General features: G+C 46.1%; 1 protein-coding gene across 6 annotated transcripts in view; it reads right to left on the bottom strand.

Annotated features, from left to right (window-relative positions):
- Positions 1 to 15,119, bottom strand: part of TMEM63C (transmembrane protein 63C) — an 86,248-nt gene that overhangs the window by 59,626 nt on the left and 11,503 nt on the right. For 3 of the 6 annotated variants that reach the window (XM_061429569.1, XM_061429566.1, XM_061429568.1), the window contains exon 2: positions 674 to 816. The exons of 1 other annotated variant lie outside the window; for it this stretch is intronic. The gene's annotated coding sequence lies outside the window, so the exon portion shown is untranslated. Of the gene's footprint in view, positions 1 to 673; positions 817 to 1,432; positions 1,606 to 15,119 lie in introns of all 6 variants that reach the window. 2 more of the 6 variants (XM_061429570.1, XM_061429565.1) reach the window with 1 other exon arrangement.

Here is a 15,119-nt window from a genome sequence, read left to right as displayed (position 1 = left end):
TGATCATCACCAGTGCTCCTTTCACAGAAGAGGATGAATTTCTGGGAGTCACCAGATAGATGGAAGGAGAGGGAAGGATGTAGGGCATGGGGTGGCTCCGGCCAGGCAGGGGGGAGGCAGCTGCACACAGGAAGGGCTGCCTGAGACCCAGGGCTTCCTGTGCTGTTTTGACGTGATTTACACTTGATGCCTCTGAGATGATCGGCTACATTTTAAATGACACTATTGATACAAGCAAGGCTTAAGAAGTTAAAAGAAATTGAGGTTGGAGTATATCAAGAGTCCTTACAGCTCCAACAGTCTGTGAAGATACCATCTGTCTTAATCTTCTCCCAAGGAAAAATTATCAAGAGGCAGTGAGCACTCAAAAGAGCTGTGTCTGACTGGGTCTAGCCTGTCCCCACACTGGGGTCAGCTGGGCAAGAGCCGCTTGGGACCCTGCTGGCAGTTCAGCCTGGGGGCATCCTAGCCAGAGCCACACAGCCTCTGGCCCCCTTCCCGGGTCTCGGGAGCCGGGGTCACCTGGGGACTGTCCTCCTGGCCTCTCCTGTTAGGTTGTGGGTGTGGGAGGGCTGGAAAGGGCCTTTGTTCAAGCGATGAGCAGAGAGCTTGAAGAAGGAGCTGGCAGTAGGGACTGAGCCCTGCTGGGTGGGATGAGAGCAAAAGCGCTTACCTGCAGCAGCAGGTGAGGTCAGGGGGCTCCCGAGATGAGCTGTCACCGGCTCACCCTCCTCTTAATCAATCCCCAGGTGCTTCCAAGTGTCCCGGCTGCGTCTCCGCTTAATTCCAGACCACAAAGCAGGCTCCTCCAAGGCTCTGTGGCATCGGGACAAATAAGTGCTCTCAGTGCAGGTGGGCATGGATCCCCGTCCTCCCTGAGGCTCCTCCCCCAGCCCAAGCAGGCCAGGCCCTCCCAGGACCACCAAGCTTGTCAGCACCGCCCCGCCAGGTCTGCCTCATGGGAACTCTGATGGGGTGAGGGGCACCCCATATATGCAGCCATAAGCCCCGGTCTGCCCCTCTACTCCACATCCAGATGCCCAGCCCTGGGGTAGGTAAGCCAGGGAGCCATCCTTCATCCAAGATCAACAGAAGCCGGGAGGAAGCCAGAGGACCGTGAACAACACTGTACCGGGAGTCCTGGCATCTGTGGCTGCTACTTGCCCCTGGTGAGGTAGAGCACCCCACTTTCCCTCAGTGGGGTGTGAGCTTCAGTGTGGACACACTGCCTGCAGGGCTGAGCTGGGGAGACCAGAGGCCCGTAACCACCAGGTGACTCTGAGTACAGTCAGAATCGCCTGGGGTGGGGTCCTGCTAAACTGCAGGTTTAAGGGCCCTATCCTAGCCTGTTGAATCAGACTCTCCAGGAAGGTGCCTGGAAATGTGCATTTTAGCAGGTTCCCCACATGGATGCCAAAGAAATAGGACTCACTGGACTATGTGTGCTGGGAAAGGGTTGACAAGTCCAAGGATGAAGCTTTGATCATATGCCTGAGGGGGTCGTTGGTCCCTTTCCTAAAAGCAGCATCATAGGAGCCCAGTCTCTGCAGCCAACCAGCCAGGGGCCCTGGGCAACTCGCTGAAACCCTCTCTGGGTCTCTTTTCCTTGTGGACAAAAATGCAGGTTAGAGATGATCTCTTGGGCCCTTCCAGGTGTAAAATTATCGGTGTAAAATTATCAGTTTTAAAAAAAAAAGGTGAACCCACTGAGAAATGAATTTTAAAAGGAAGTTCATGGAAGCATTTTAAATAGTATTCTCCTTGTATCATTGGTTTTTTTCTTTAAATTCACTTTTTGAATTCTGAAAATAACATACTTATGTAAGGGGAAAGAAATCAAACCATTCAAAGTAATACAGAATGAAAAGTCTCCCTGCTATCCCAGACCTCTGTTCCATTCCCCAAAATAAACACTTTCTTCAAGAATTTTCCCATTAATACTGACAAATATATATATATATATATATATGCCTACATCTTTATTTTAAACCCAACTGGGACCATATTCCCAGTACTCTATCTTTGTTTCTTAGTTATTACACATCACACATCTCTGCATACCAGGAGACAGATCTTTCACTCCTGTAGCTGTCGTAACCTCCCACTGAAGGACACACCACGATTTACACGTATCTATCCCTGTTGGCAGAGGTTTAGTTTGCTTCCGTGTTTTTGCTGCACAGACACAGCTGTAGCGAACATCTTTGATGATATATGTTTGTGCGTACATGTGAGGTTAGCTGTAGGATAAATCCCCAGGGGCAAGGAGTTGAAGGGTGAAAGTCAAAGTTAAGTCACTCCATCATGTCCGACTCTTTGTGACCCCGAGGACTGTAGCCTACCAGGCTTTCCATCGATGGGATTCTCCAGGCAAGAATACTGGAGTGGGCTGTAAGGAGTTGAAGGTTCAGTTCAGTTGAGTCGTTCACTCGTGTCCAACTCTTTGCGACTCCGTGAATCACAGCACACCAGGCCTCCCTGTCCATCACCAACTCCCAGAGTTCACTCAGACTCACGTGCATCAAGTCAGTGATGCCATCCAGCCATCTCATCCTCTGACGTCCCCTTCTCCTCCTGCCCCCAATCCCTCCCAGCATCAGAGTCTTTTCCAATGAGTCAACTCTTCGCATGAGGTGGCCAAAGTATTGGAGTTTCAGCTTTAGCATCATTCCTTCCAAAGAAATCCCAGGGCTGATCTCCTTCAGAATGGACTGGTTGGATCTCCTTGCAGTCCAAGGGACTCTCAAGAGTCTTCTCCAACACCACAGTTCAAAAGCATCAATTCTCCGGTGCTCAGCTTTCTTCATAGTCCAACTCTCGCATCCATATATGACCACTGGAAAAACCATAACCTTGACTAGACGGACCTTTGTTGGCAAAGTAAAGTCTCTGCTTTTCAATATGCTGTCTAGGGTGGTCATAACTTTTCTTCCAAAGAGTAAGCGTCTTTTAATTTCATGGCTGCAGTCACCATCTGCAGTGATTTTGGAGCCCCCAAAAATAAAGTCTGACACTGTTTCCACTGTTTCCCCATCTATTTCCCATGAAGTGATGGGACCAGATGCCATGATCTTCGTTTTCTGAATGTTGAGTTGAAGGTTAGGTGGATTTAAAATTCAGGTCTTGCCAGATTGTCCTTCAAAGAAGATGAACCAGTCTGCACTGCCCAGCCATCAAATTTTTAAGCTTTGCCAAAACGTGAGTTGAAAATGACATCTTGTTTCAGTGTGTAAGTCTTTTAATCTCAGAAAAGGCAGGCATTGCTTTCACGTTGATTGGTGGCCTTTGCATTTATTTTTCTGTGAACTATGTTCTTTCTAAATTAACTCACTGATTTTTAAAAGATTTTTTCTAAATTAAGACAATTAATTTTTTGTTATGTGCATTACAAATTGTCATTTGTCTTTTTTTTTTTTTTTACTCTATTTATGGCATCACTGCTTACAGAAATTTCAGATATTTCTATAGCCCAAAATATTTTCTACTAGAGGATCCTAAAAATATATGCTCATGTTTTCCACTGGTATTGTTAGGGTTCTTTTTCTTTTTAATCATTCTTTTACTCTTTCCTTCTTTAAAATTTTCTTTCTAGATTTTATTTTGGTGTTAGGAGTGTGGTGGGCCCAGCTTTATTTCTTTCCCCAAGGGGCTGGTTATCTCAAAGTCATGTTTGAATAATTCATTTTCTCCCCCCACCCACCCTCCCTCTTCCAGATTCAAAATATCAATTTAACTGTATTAGGATGGATAACCGGAGAAGGCAATGGCACCCCACTCCAGTACTCTTGCTTGGAAAATCCCATGGGCGGAGGAGCCTGGTAGGCTGCAGTCCATGGGGTCGCTAAGAGTTGGATACGACTGAGCGACTTCACTTTCACCACTTTCATGCATTGGAGAAGGAAATGGCAACCCACTCCAGTGTTCTTGCCTGGAGAATCCCAGGGACGGGGGAACCTGGTGGGCTGCCGTCTATAGGGGTCCCACAGAGTCGGACACGACTGAAGCGATTTAGCAGCAGCAGCAGCAGGATGGATAACAAAGAATCAAATATTGATTCAAATTCCACCTTCACTGGATCTAGGAGAAGTTACCTAAAGCTTCATGAGCCTCAGTTTCCTCATCTACAAGTGACGTTAACTGAATTACGTAGGGGAAAATATAGGGAAATGTGGAATTTTTCAGGCAGTTCACTAAGAAAAATGCTATATTACTTCTATGGATTTTTGGATATGTGTGATACTTGTCAGCTTTCTGACACATTATTTGATATGACTTCATTGTAATTCTAAGTAAATAAATGTTTCTAACTTTAGGAAACATTAAGGACAACAGTAGCAACATCTGCATAGGGTTACTGTGAGAGTTCAACGAACCATTTGAGCAAAAGGATGTAGAAAGATGAAACTATATGCTCTCTACAGGAAACTAACCTTTGCTGTAAAGACATACACGGCTTGCAAGTGAAAAGATAGAAAAGATACTCCACGCAAATGGTAAACAAAAGAGACTGGGATGGCCACATTTACATTGGATAAAATAGACTTTAGGTAAAAATCTGTCACAAGAGACAAAGAAGGATATTACACAATGATAAAAGTCAATTCCCCAGGAAGAAATAACAATTATAAATATATATGCACTTAACAGCACAGCACCCAAATATATGGGAAGCAAACATGAACAGAATGGAAAAAAGAAACAGTAACGCAATAGGAGGAGGAGATTTCAATGAACCTCTTCCGCTAGTGAGTAGAACAATCAGACAGAAGATCAATAAGGAAACAGAGGACTTGGAAATATTCAACACTATTCAATATCACAGTAATTCAAGTCTATGCCCCAACCAGTAACGCTGAAGAAGCTGAAGTTGAACGGTTCTATGAAGACCTTTTAGAACTAACACCCCAAAAAGATGTCCTTTTCAATATAGGGGACTGGAATGCAAAAGTAGGAAGTCAAGAAACCCCTGGAGTAACAGGCAAATTTGGCCTTGGAATACGGAATGAAGCAGGGCAAAGACTAATAGAGTTTTGCCAAGAAAATGCACTGGTCATAACAAACACCCTCTTCCAACAACACAAGAGAAGACTCTATACAGGGACATCACCAGATGGTCAACACCAAAATCAGAGTGATTATATTCTTTGCAGCCAAAGATGGAGAAGCTCTATACAGTCAGCAAAAACAAGACCAGGAGCTGACTGTGGCTCAGATCATGAACTCCTTATTGCCAAATTCAGACTTAAATTGAAGAAAGTAGAGAAAACCACTAGACCATTCAGGTATGACCTAAATCAAATCCCTTATGATTATACAGTGGAAGTGAGAAATAGATTTAAGGGCCTAGATCTGATAGATAGAGTGCCTGATGAACTATGGAATGAGGTTCATGACATTGTACAGGAGACAGGGATCAAGACCATCCTCATGGAAAAGAAATGCAAAAAAACAAAATGGCTGTCTGGGGAGGCCTTACAAATAGCTGTGAAAAGAAGAGAAGCAAAAATCAAAGGAGAAAAGGAAAGATATAAGCATCTGAATGCAGAGTTCCAAAGAATAACAAGAAGAGATAAGAAAGCCTTCTTCAGTGATCAATGCAAAGAAATAGAGGAAAACAACAGAATGGGAAAGACTAGAGATCTCTTCAAGAAAATCAGAGATACCAAAGGAACATTTCATGCAAAGATGGGCTCGATAAAGGACAGAAATGGTATGGACCTAACAGAAGCAGAAGATATTAAGAAGAGGTGGCAAGAATACACAGAAGAACTGTACAAAAAAGATCTTCACAACCAAGATAATCACGATGGTGTGATCACTGACCTAGAGCCAGACATCCTGGAATGTGAAGTCAAGTGGGCCTTAGAAAGCATCACTACGAACAAAGCTAGTGGAGGTGATGGAATTCCAGTGGAGTATTCCAAATCCTGAAAGATGATGCTGTGAAAGTGCTGCGCTCAATATGCCAGCAAATTTGGAAAACTCAGCAGTGGCCACAGGACTGGAAAAGGTCAGTTTTCATTCCAATCCCAATGAAAGGCAATGCCAAAGAATGCTCAAACTACCACACAATTGCACTCATCTCACACGCTAGTAAAGTAATGCTCAAAATTCTCCAAGCCAGGCTTCAGCAATATGTGAACCGTGAACTTCCTGATGTTTAAGCTGGTTTTAGAAAAACAGAAGAACCAGAGATCAAATTGCCAACATCTGCTGGATCATGGAAAAAGCAAGAGAGTTCCAGAAAAACATCTATTTCTGCTTTATTGACTATGCCAAAGCCTTTGACTGTGTGGATCACAATAAACTGTGGAAAATTCTTCACGAGATGGGAATACCAGACCACCTGATCCGCCTCTTGAGAAATTTGTATGCAGGTCAGGAAGTTACAGTTAGAACTGGACAGGGAACAACAGACTGGTTCCAAATAGGAAAAGGAGTACGTCAAGGCTGTATATTGTCACCCTGCTTATTTAACTTATATGCAGAGTACATCATGAGAAACGCTGGACTGGAAGAAACACAAGCTGGAATCAAGATTGCCGGGAGAAATATCAATAACCTCAGATATGCAGATGACACCACCCTTATGGCAGAAAGTGAAGAGGAAGTAAAAAGCCTCTTGATGAAAGTGAAAGAGGAGAGTGAAAAAGTTTGCTTAAAGCTCAACATTCAGAAAACGAAGATCATGGCATCTGGTCCCATCACTTCATGGGAAATAGATGGGGAAACAGTGGAAACAGGGTCAGACTTTATTTTTCTGGGCTCCAAAATCACTGCAGATGGTGACTGCAGCCATGAAATTAAAAGACGCTTACTCCTTGGAAGGAAAGTTATGACCAACCTTGATAGCATATTCAAAAGCAGAGACATTAGCTTGCCAACAAAGGTTCGTCTAGTCAAGGTTATGGTTTTTCCTGTGGTCATGTATGGATGTGAGAGTTGGACTGTGAAGAAGGCTGAGCACCGAAGAATTGATGCTTTTGAACTATGGTGTTGGAGAAGACTCTTGAGAGTCCCTTGGACTGCAAGGAGATCCAACCAATCCATCCTGAAGGAGATCAGCCCTGGGATTTCTTTAGAAGGAATGATGCTAAAGTTGAAATTCCAGTACTTTGGCCACCTAATGCGAAGAGTTGACTCATTGGAAAAGACTCTGATGCTGGGAGGGATTGGGGGCAAGAGTAGAAGGGGACAACAGAGGATGAGATGGCTGGATAGCATCACTGACTCGATGGACGTGAGTCCCAGTGAACTCTGGGAGTTGGTGATGGACAGGGAGGCCTGGCGTGCTGCGATTCATGGGGTCGAAAAGAGTCGGACACGACTGAGAGACTGATCTGAGCTGATCGACCAACTAAACCCAGTGGACATATACAGAACACTCCTAAGAGAAGCAGAATACATGTTCTTCGCAAGTGCACACAGAATATTCTCCACGAAAGACTGTGTTTTAGGCTGCAGCGAGGGCCATGGCACAGTGCCTGGCACAGGGGAACTACTGTTCATTGGTGACTGCTATTATCATCACCACCTAGTAACTGTGTCTGGGTCTTAACAGGTATTTTCTGTTTCCTCTATCTATGAGCCAGTTCCATCACTCAACAAGTATCTGTAATTGTGTGTGAGGCCCTGTTCTAAGTGTTGAGAACCAAGAGTGAGCAGCAGTAATAAGAGCTGTTCTTCTCCCCTCCAGTTAGGCTCACTTTTAATGATTTTTAGCACCTTTACTGACATTATATTTTCTTTCTCTATATTGCAAAACAGGCTAAAGTTATACACAGGAAAGCTATACGTTTTTGTCCTGAATAGTGATTAGCAGTCATGTTAGTATGTGCGTGTGAGTGTGTGCACTCAGTTGCTCAGTCATGTCCAACTCCCCATGGACTGTAGCCTTCCAGGCTTCTCTGTCCATGAAATTTTCCAGGCAGGAATACTAGAGCAGGTTGCCCTTTCCTCCTATAGGGGATCGTCCTGGCCCAGGGATTGAACCCTCATCTGTCACATCTCCTGCATTGTCAGTCGGATTCTTTACCACTGTGCCACCTGGAAGTCCCATCTTAGTATATTCCTTTATTATTGCTAATAGTTTTTCAGTGGACTGTCTTGTTCTTTTTTTCTCCAGATGGCCAATCTTATCATCTACAATTTAAACTGATAAACTGGTCTCCTTTCATAACCCATATTTTCAAATTTTGTATCGGCTAGCACTTCTAGAGAAGTGTTAAAGGATGAAGGTAACGGTGGTCACTTTTTCCTTGTGTGTATGTCTCTGTACACACATACACACACACACACACACATAAAATTTTAAGCAATATCCATCTATTCCTATTAAATACGAGTTAAAATCAGGGACATATGTTGAATTTTATCAAATGCCTTTTAGGCATTTTAGCATTTATGGAGCTGTTTATGTCATTTTCTCATCTCTTTTGAACTATTGTTTTGTTCAATTATGTTAATAGTTTTCCTAATACTGAATCTATATCTCTGGAAGATAGCCCCACTTGCTCATGGTGTATTCATTTTCTAAGCATAATGTTGTGTGATTCTATTTGTTTCTGTTAATATATGAATTTTGCACCAATATTCATAGATGAGATTTTTTCTAGTATTTTTTCTCTTTTCCTGTGTGGGCTGTTTCTGTCTGTGTTGTGCAGGCTTCATAGACTATTATGGAGTGTTTCCTTCTCTATGATCTCGCACAGTTGATGCAGTTTAAAGAACATTGGAATTCTCTCTTCCCTGAAGGTTTGATAGAAATTAAGAGCTGTTTAAACCTGGGTGTTTGGGAGTGGAGTTTATGAAAATTCAGTTTCTTTCATGATTATTGGTTTGTTGAGGTTTTTCTAGTTCTTCTGGGGTCAAGCTGATGATTTGCATTTTCTCAGAAAACTATCTGAGCTTCTCTGGTGGCTTAGATGGTATAGAATCCACTTGCAGTGTGGGAGACCTGGGTTCAATCCCTGGGTGGGAAGATCCCTTGGAGAAAGGATAGGCTACCCACTCTAGCATTCTTGGGCTTATCTGGTGGTCAGAAGGTAAAGAATCCACCTGCAATGACAGTAACCTGGGTTCGATCCCTGGGTTGGGAAGATCCCCTGGAAGAGGGCATGGCAACCCACTCCAGTATTCTTGCCTGGAGAATCCCCATGGACAGAGGAGCCTGGTGGGCTACAGTCCATGGGATGGTCGCAAAGAGTCAGACACGACTAAGCACAGCACACAGAAAACTATCAATTTTAGCTGATTTTCAGCTAAATGTGCGTGTGGTTGAGCACAGTGTCCTTATAGAATTCTATTTTGTCTGTATCACTGGCTACGTCTCCATTTTAATGTTCAGTTTTACATATTTGGCTCATTCTTCCCCCTGCTCACGTTAGATTATCTACACTTTAAAAAATCATAAAAGGACACGTGACTGTTTTTTTTTCAAGACCCCATTTACTGTGTGTACATCCCAGAAACGGAGGAGCTAGAACGAGCTCAGGATGAGAATGAGGAAGGTGGCAGGGGACGGGCAGCTTGGCAAACATTTTAAGAGTACAAAGAGGAACTTCCCTGGTGGTCCAGCAGCTAAGACTCTATGTTGTCAATGCAAGGAGCCCGGGTTTGATCCCTGGTCAGAGAACTGAATCCCACAAGCCACAAGCAAGAGTTGACATGCTGCAATACAGATCCCACGTACCGCAGTGAAGACCTGGCAAAGCCAAATAAATAAATGTTTAAATATTTTTTAAAAGTACAAAGAGCCTGCCCACATACCCCCTGGCCTTGAACACCCTAGATCTCCTTTCCCCAACTCCCCCACCCAGTTAAACCCACCAACTTCCAGTCTTCAATACCCAGCTGCCACCTCCTCTTGCAACCTTTCCTAATTTCCCTGCGAAAAGCCAGTGCCTTTCCTCTGATGTCTTGGATTACTAATTTATTTTAATTTTGAAAAATTTCAGGTCCCAAAAGGTTAAAAGTATAAAATCAACGGAATTAACAAATGTTCATATTCTGTGGGCCCAAATCAACTTAAAAGCTTTCGCACAGCAAGGGAAACCATCAAAAAATGAAAAGACAACCTACAGAATGGGAGAAAAATCTTTGCAAATGATATGACAGACAAGGGCTTAATCTCCAAAATATACGAACAGCTCTTACAACTCAACAACAGCGACAACAAAAAACAACTCAATCAAAAAAATGGGCAGAAGACCTTAATACACATTTCTCCAAAGAAGACATACAGATGGCCAGTAGACATAGGAAAAGATGCTCAACACCACTATTAGAGAAGTGCAAATCAAAACTACAACAAGGCACCACTTCACACCGGTCAGAATAGCCATCATGACAAAGTCTACGAAGACCTAACGCTAGAGAGGGCGCACACTGCTAGTGCGAATGGAAACGGTGCAGCCACTATGGAAAACTAAAAATGGAATTACCATACGAGCCAACAATTCCACTTGGGCATATACCCAGATAAAACCATAATTTAAAAAGATACACGCACCCTTATGTTCATAAGAGCACTATTCACAATAGCCAAGACATGGAAGCAACCAAAATGTTCGTTGACAGATGAATGGATAAAGAAGAGGCACTACATACACACAAGGGAATATTACTCGGCCATAAGAAAGAATGAAATAATGCCATTTGTGCTGGTCTTGGGAAAGGGAGAAAGACAACAAATACTGTACCATACGATATCACCTATATGTGGGATCTAAGTGAAAGTTGCGCAGTCGCGTCCGACTCTTTGTGACCCCATGGACTGTACAGTCCATGGAATTCTCCAGGTCCGCATACTGGAGTGGGGAGCCTTTCCCTTCTCCAGGGGATCTTCCCAACCCAGGGATTGAACCCCAGTCTCCCATGTTGCAGGCGGATTCTTGACCAACTGAACTATCAGAGAAGCCCGTGAAATCTCACATGTGGCACAAATGAAGCAATCGACAACAGAAACAGACTCACAGACATAGAGAACAGGCTAGTGGTTGCCGGGGGGCGGGGTGGGGGGAGAGGAGGCCTGCGAGTGTGGGGTGAGCAGATATAAACTCTCATATATAGAATGGATAAACAACAAGGCCCTACTGTAAAGCACAGGGAGCTATATGCAATACCCTGTGATAAACCATAGTGGAAAAGAACATAAAAGTATAATGTCTATGTGTGTATAACTGAGTCATTTTGCTGTACAGCAGATATTGGTACAACATGGTAAATCAACGACACTTCAATAAAAGGAAGTTTTAAAAATACAAACGCTAACATTCTGTTATTTTTGCTTCCAATCTTTCTTAAAAGAAGTGTTACGGACAAATTAGAACTCGTTTATTTTCCCGTCAGTCTCAGCGACTTCCCTCCACCCCTCCAAAGACCAGCACAAGCGCGAACCTGGTAGGTATTACAGCGTTGCAACGTGCTTGTGCCCATAAAACATAGATATTGTTTTGTGATTTTTATTAAAATTAAATTTTCACTAACGGCACTATTATGCAATTTCCTTTTTTTCACAATAATGTTTTTGAGACTGATTCATGATAATACTATGAATACACGTGTGTATATACATCAGCTTTTTTGAGGCATAACTTACAAAACATAAAATTCCCCAGTTATTTATATTGTAACTGCTGCGCAACATCACATCTTTGTCTACTCCATCACTGTGAGTTGAGACCTCTTTTTCTGTGTTTCGAACACTGCTGCCCTAGATATCCTTGGAACTGTCTCCTTATGCACATGCGTGAATTTCTCTGGGTAATTAGTCAGCCAGATGTGAAACTGCTGGTCATAAAGGATGTACACTGTCACCTTTAACCGCCATTGCTCCAGCGTCCCCTGGTGTTTGCACTGCCATCATTAGAGCATTTCTGAAGCGCTTGTCACCATCCGGTGACTCGCCTACCCGCCCCTTCCCCGTGAATTACTGGAGGGCATGTCTGTGACTGGCACTCAATGAACACTTGATAAATGAAAGGATGAGCTCACCGTCTAGCAGAAGAGACAGACTCAAAATCAGACAAGTGCATTAAGGGCTGTGAGACCTCCTCTGGCCCGGGGTCCAGGGAAGGCTTCATGGAGGAGGTGGCGTTCAAGTCGGGGTTTGAAGAACACAGAGACTCTGAACAAGTGAGGATGGGGATGAGGACAAGGACTGGGCTGGGAGAAGGAAGTGGGTCAGACAATCCAGGGCACATTCGATTCGCTGGAGTAATGGTTCCTGGCCGAGCTGCAGGTAAGGGTGTGTGCATTTTGTAAAAACTTCATTGGATTTCCCCCCACTCCCCACACAAGAAGAGCCTCTGAGCTGGAACAGGATGAAGGAAGCAGGCGGGCAAACTGGAAGAGGTATCTGGGGCTTACTCCAGGGTGAGTCTTCAGTGGCAGGCTCTGGGGAGCCTGTGAGAAGGAACCAGGTCAGAGCCTAGCTCAAAGATGATTCATTCGATGAACAGGCAGGTAGCTGCTCAGCCTCTGGAATAAGGCCTCGGTCAGAGAGAGACTGCTCCTCCCAACCTCTTTCCCTCCTCTGTCTCTGGGGAAAGATCAGGGCAGCAGGCAGCAGGCAGCAGGCCCCAGGCCATGTGCTCCTTCACTTTGCAGCTTGGGGGCCCAGGTCAGGGGCTTGCACATCACTTACCCACTCCCACCACCCCATCACCCGGCCCCTCCAACCCCGCTGCTCTGGACAGATGACAGGACCAGGGCTCCAGGGAGCCACTCCATGAAGTATGGAGCCAGGACCTGGCATCCTGAATACACCTTTGGTGTGTCCCAGTGGGGCAGGGGTTGTGTGGGAATCTTATCCTTCCATTTTTTCTGCTGTCCTTCAGCAGAACCCAGCTCTGGGCACCCTGCCCAGAGTGGAGGGGAAGGGGAAAATGCACGACCTTCACTCCCAAGTCCTGTCTTCAGCAACTTCAGCAAAACCACCAGCAGTGACAGCAGCAGGTGACCTGAGGGTGTCAGCCATGCTCGGGGAGGAAGAGCCCTCTGCTGCAGACAGACCAACCTTGGGCCGGTGTGGGCTCCGCCATGTCTGTGCATGGGTGTGGCTGTGGCTATCACCACCTCTCTGAGCCTCAGCGTTCTCATCTATCACCTGGGCTACTCACGCCGGCTCACAGAGGATTAAAAGATAATGACAAGGGGACCTCCTTCATGGTCCAGTGGTTAAGAATCCACCTGCCAATGCAGGAGACATAGGTTCAATCTCTGGTCCAGGAAGATTCCACATGCTGTGGAGTAACGAAACAAGTGTGTCACAGTGACTGAACCTATGCTCTGGGGCCTGCGAGCTGCAACTCCTGAGCCCACGTACCGCAAGTACTGAAGCCCAAGCACCTAGAGCCCATGCTCTGCAACAAGAGAAGCCACTGAAGTGAGAAGCCTGTGCACCACAACTAGAAAGTAACCCCTGCTCGCCGCAACAAAGGCTGAGTGCAGTGGTGGCTGTTCAGTTGCTCAGTCGTGTCTGACTCTTTGTGACCCCATGGACTGCAGCACGCCAGGCTTCCCTGCCCTTCACATTGCTCAAGCTCATGTCCATTGAGTCAGTGATGCCATCCAACCATCTCACCCTCTGCTGCCCTCTGCGACAAAGGGCAGCCCCTCTAGTAAAAAAAAAAAAAAAAAGAATGACAAGGAACATGAGGTCACTGAATGGCACCAGGATCTCAGGCCAGGGACACTGTTCAGGGCCTGAGGAGGCCTCCCCAAAGCCTGGCCTAGTTCTCAGGCCAGGGCATACTAGGTCCCTGCCCAGGAAGGGTCCCTGACCCAGTACCAGCCTATTTGTGGTACTGAAGGACACCTCTACCCCCCCAACACACACACACACGCTGGCTCTGAGATGTTCCCCTCTACAAGGTCTACAGGAATCTGAAGCTCTTTTTAAGGGAACAGCTCAGCTCCAACAGTGCCCAGAGCCACCAACACTGTTGGTCAGCCGCTGCCACCGAAGCCTGACCAGCTGGCCCAGAGACCCCAGGACCACTGGCCACTCAGCAGGTAAAAGGGTAAGCAAAGGGAAAGAGGGGGGCTCCCCATCACCAGTCTCATACCAGACACTTTTCTGCTTCCCTCCGCTGAATGGTCCAATGCACTGGGGGTTATTCTGAAAGTGAAAGTAGCTCAGTCGTGTCCAGGTCTTTCCAACCCCACGGACTACACAGTCCATGGAATTCTCCAGGCCAGAATACTGGAGTGGCTAGCGTTCCCTTCTCCAGGGAATCTCCCCAACTCAGGGATTGAACCCAGGTCTCCCGCACTGCAGGCAGATTCTTTACCCAGCTGAGCTACCAGGGAAGCCCCAGGGGTTATTCTACCATGTTGTGAAGGAAGACTCACAGAGGTGAAGTGAGCAGGCAGTGAAGCAGATGGAAGCCCAGCTCCCAAGTGCCCTCAGGTAATGTGTGTGCCAGCCTCCACGTTCCCAAGCCCTCCATCAAGCACAGCTGACAACCACATGAACAGCTCAGCAAACAGCCATCTGTCTCCCTGGCCAATTGGCCAGAGGTGCGTCTTGCTCATTGGTATCTCCACAGACCTCAGGATGCGTTGCTCTTTTGCCAGGACCCCGTGGCCTGAGGCCAGTGTCCCTCTGGCTGGACTCGATTATGAGAAGATCCAGTCAGGGGGAGGAGAAGGCTCCTATCTCTGGGGCCATCTTCTTTGGCGAGGCCACTCAGTCAAGAGTGTGGCAGGCTAGGCTTCTGGCCAAAAGCTCGCCTGACCTCTCTATCTCTGATGCTCTGAGGCTGCCAGAAGCCGCAGCTCAGCCTGAACAAGGTCTGCAGGCACAGGGCAGGGCTGGACCTCAGTTACTCTAGCCCAGCTCTTCAGAGCCTGCCTTCAGGGTGCTTGCGTGAAACAGCAGAACGGAAGGTGAAAAAAGCAGAAGGCGGGAGCCCAGGACACTTGGATCCTGGTTTTCTAAGTGGGGGTCCAGGCTTCAGTTCCCTTTGGGAACACTACTGATCACCAGGAAGCGGGAGGCGACAGTGGGGCACCCTTCCCCCCACCCCCGCTTCTGCAGGTTCCAGGACCAACCCCAGGCGTGCTGGGAAGGACCATGGCAGCGTGGGTGCAACCCTGCCCTAGAGCACAGCACA

Source organism: Bos javanicus, chromosome 10, assembly GCF_032452875.1.
Source record: "Bos javanicus breed banteng chromosome 10, ARS-OSU_banteng_1.0, whole genome shotgun sequence".
In the NCBI taxonomy this organism is placed as follows: Eukaryota; Metazoa; Chordata; class Mammalia; order Artiodactyla; family Bovidae; genus Bos; species Bos javanicus.
Note: the sequence above shows the minus strand (reverse complement) of the source record. Positions and strands in the feature narration are given on the sequence as shown.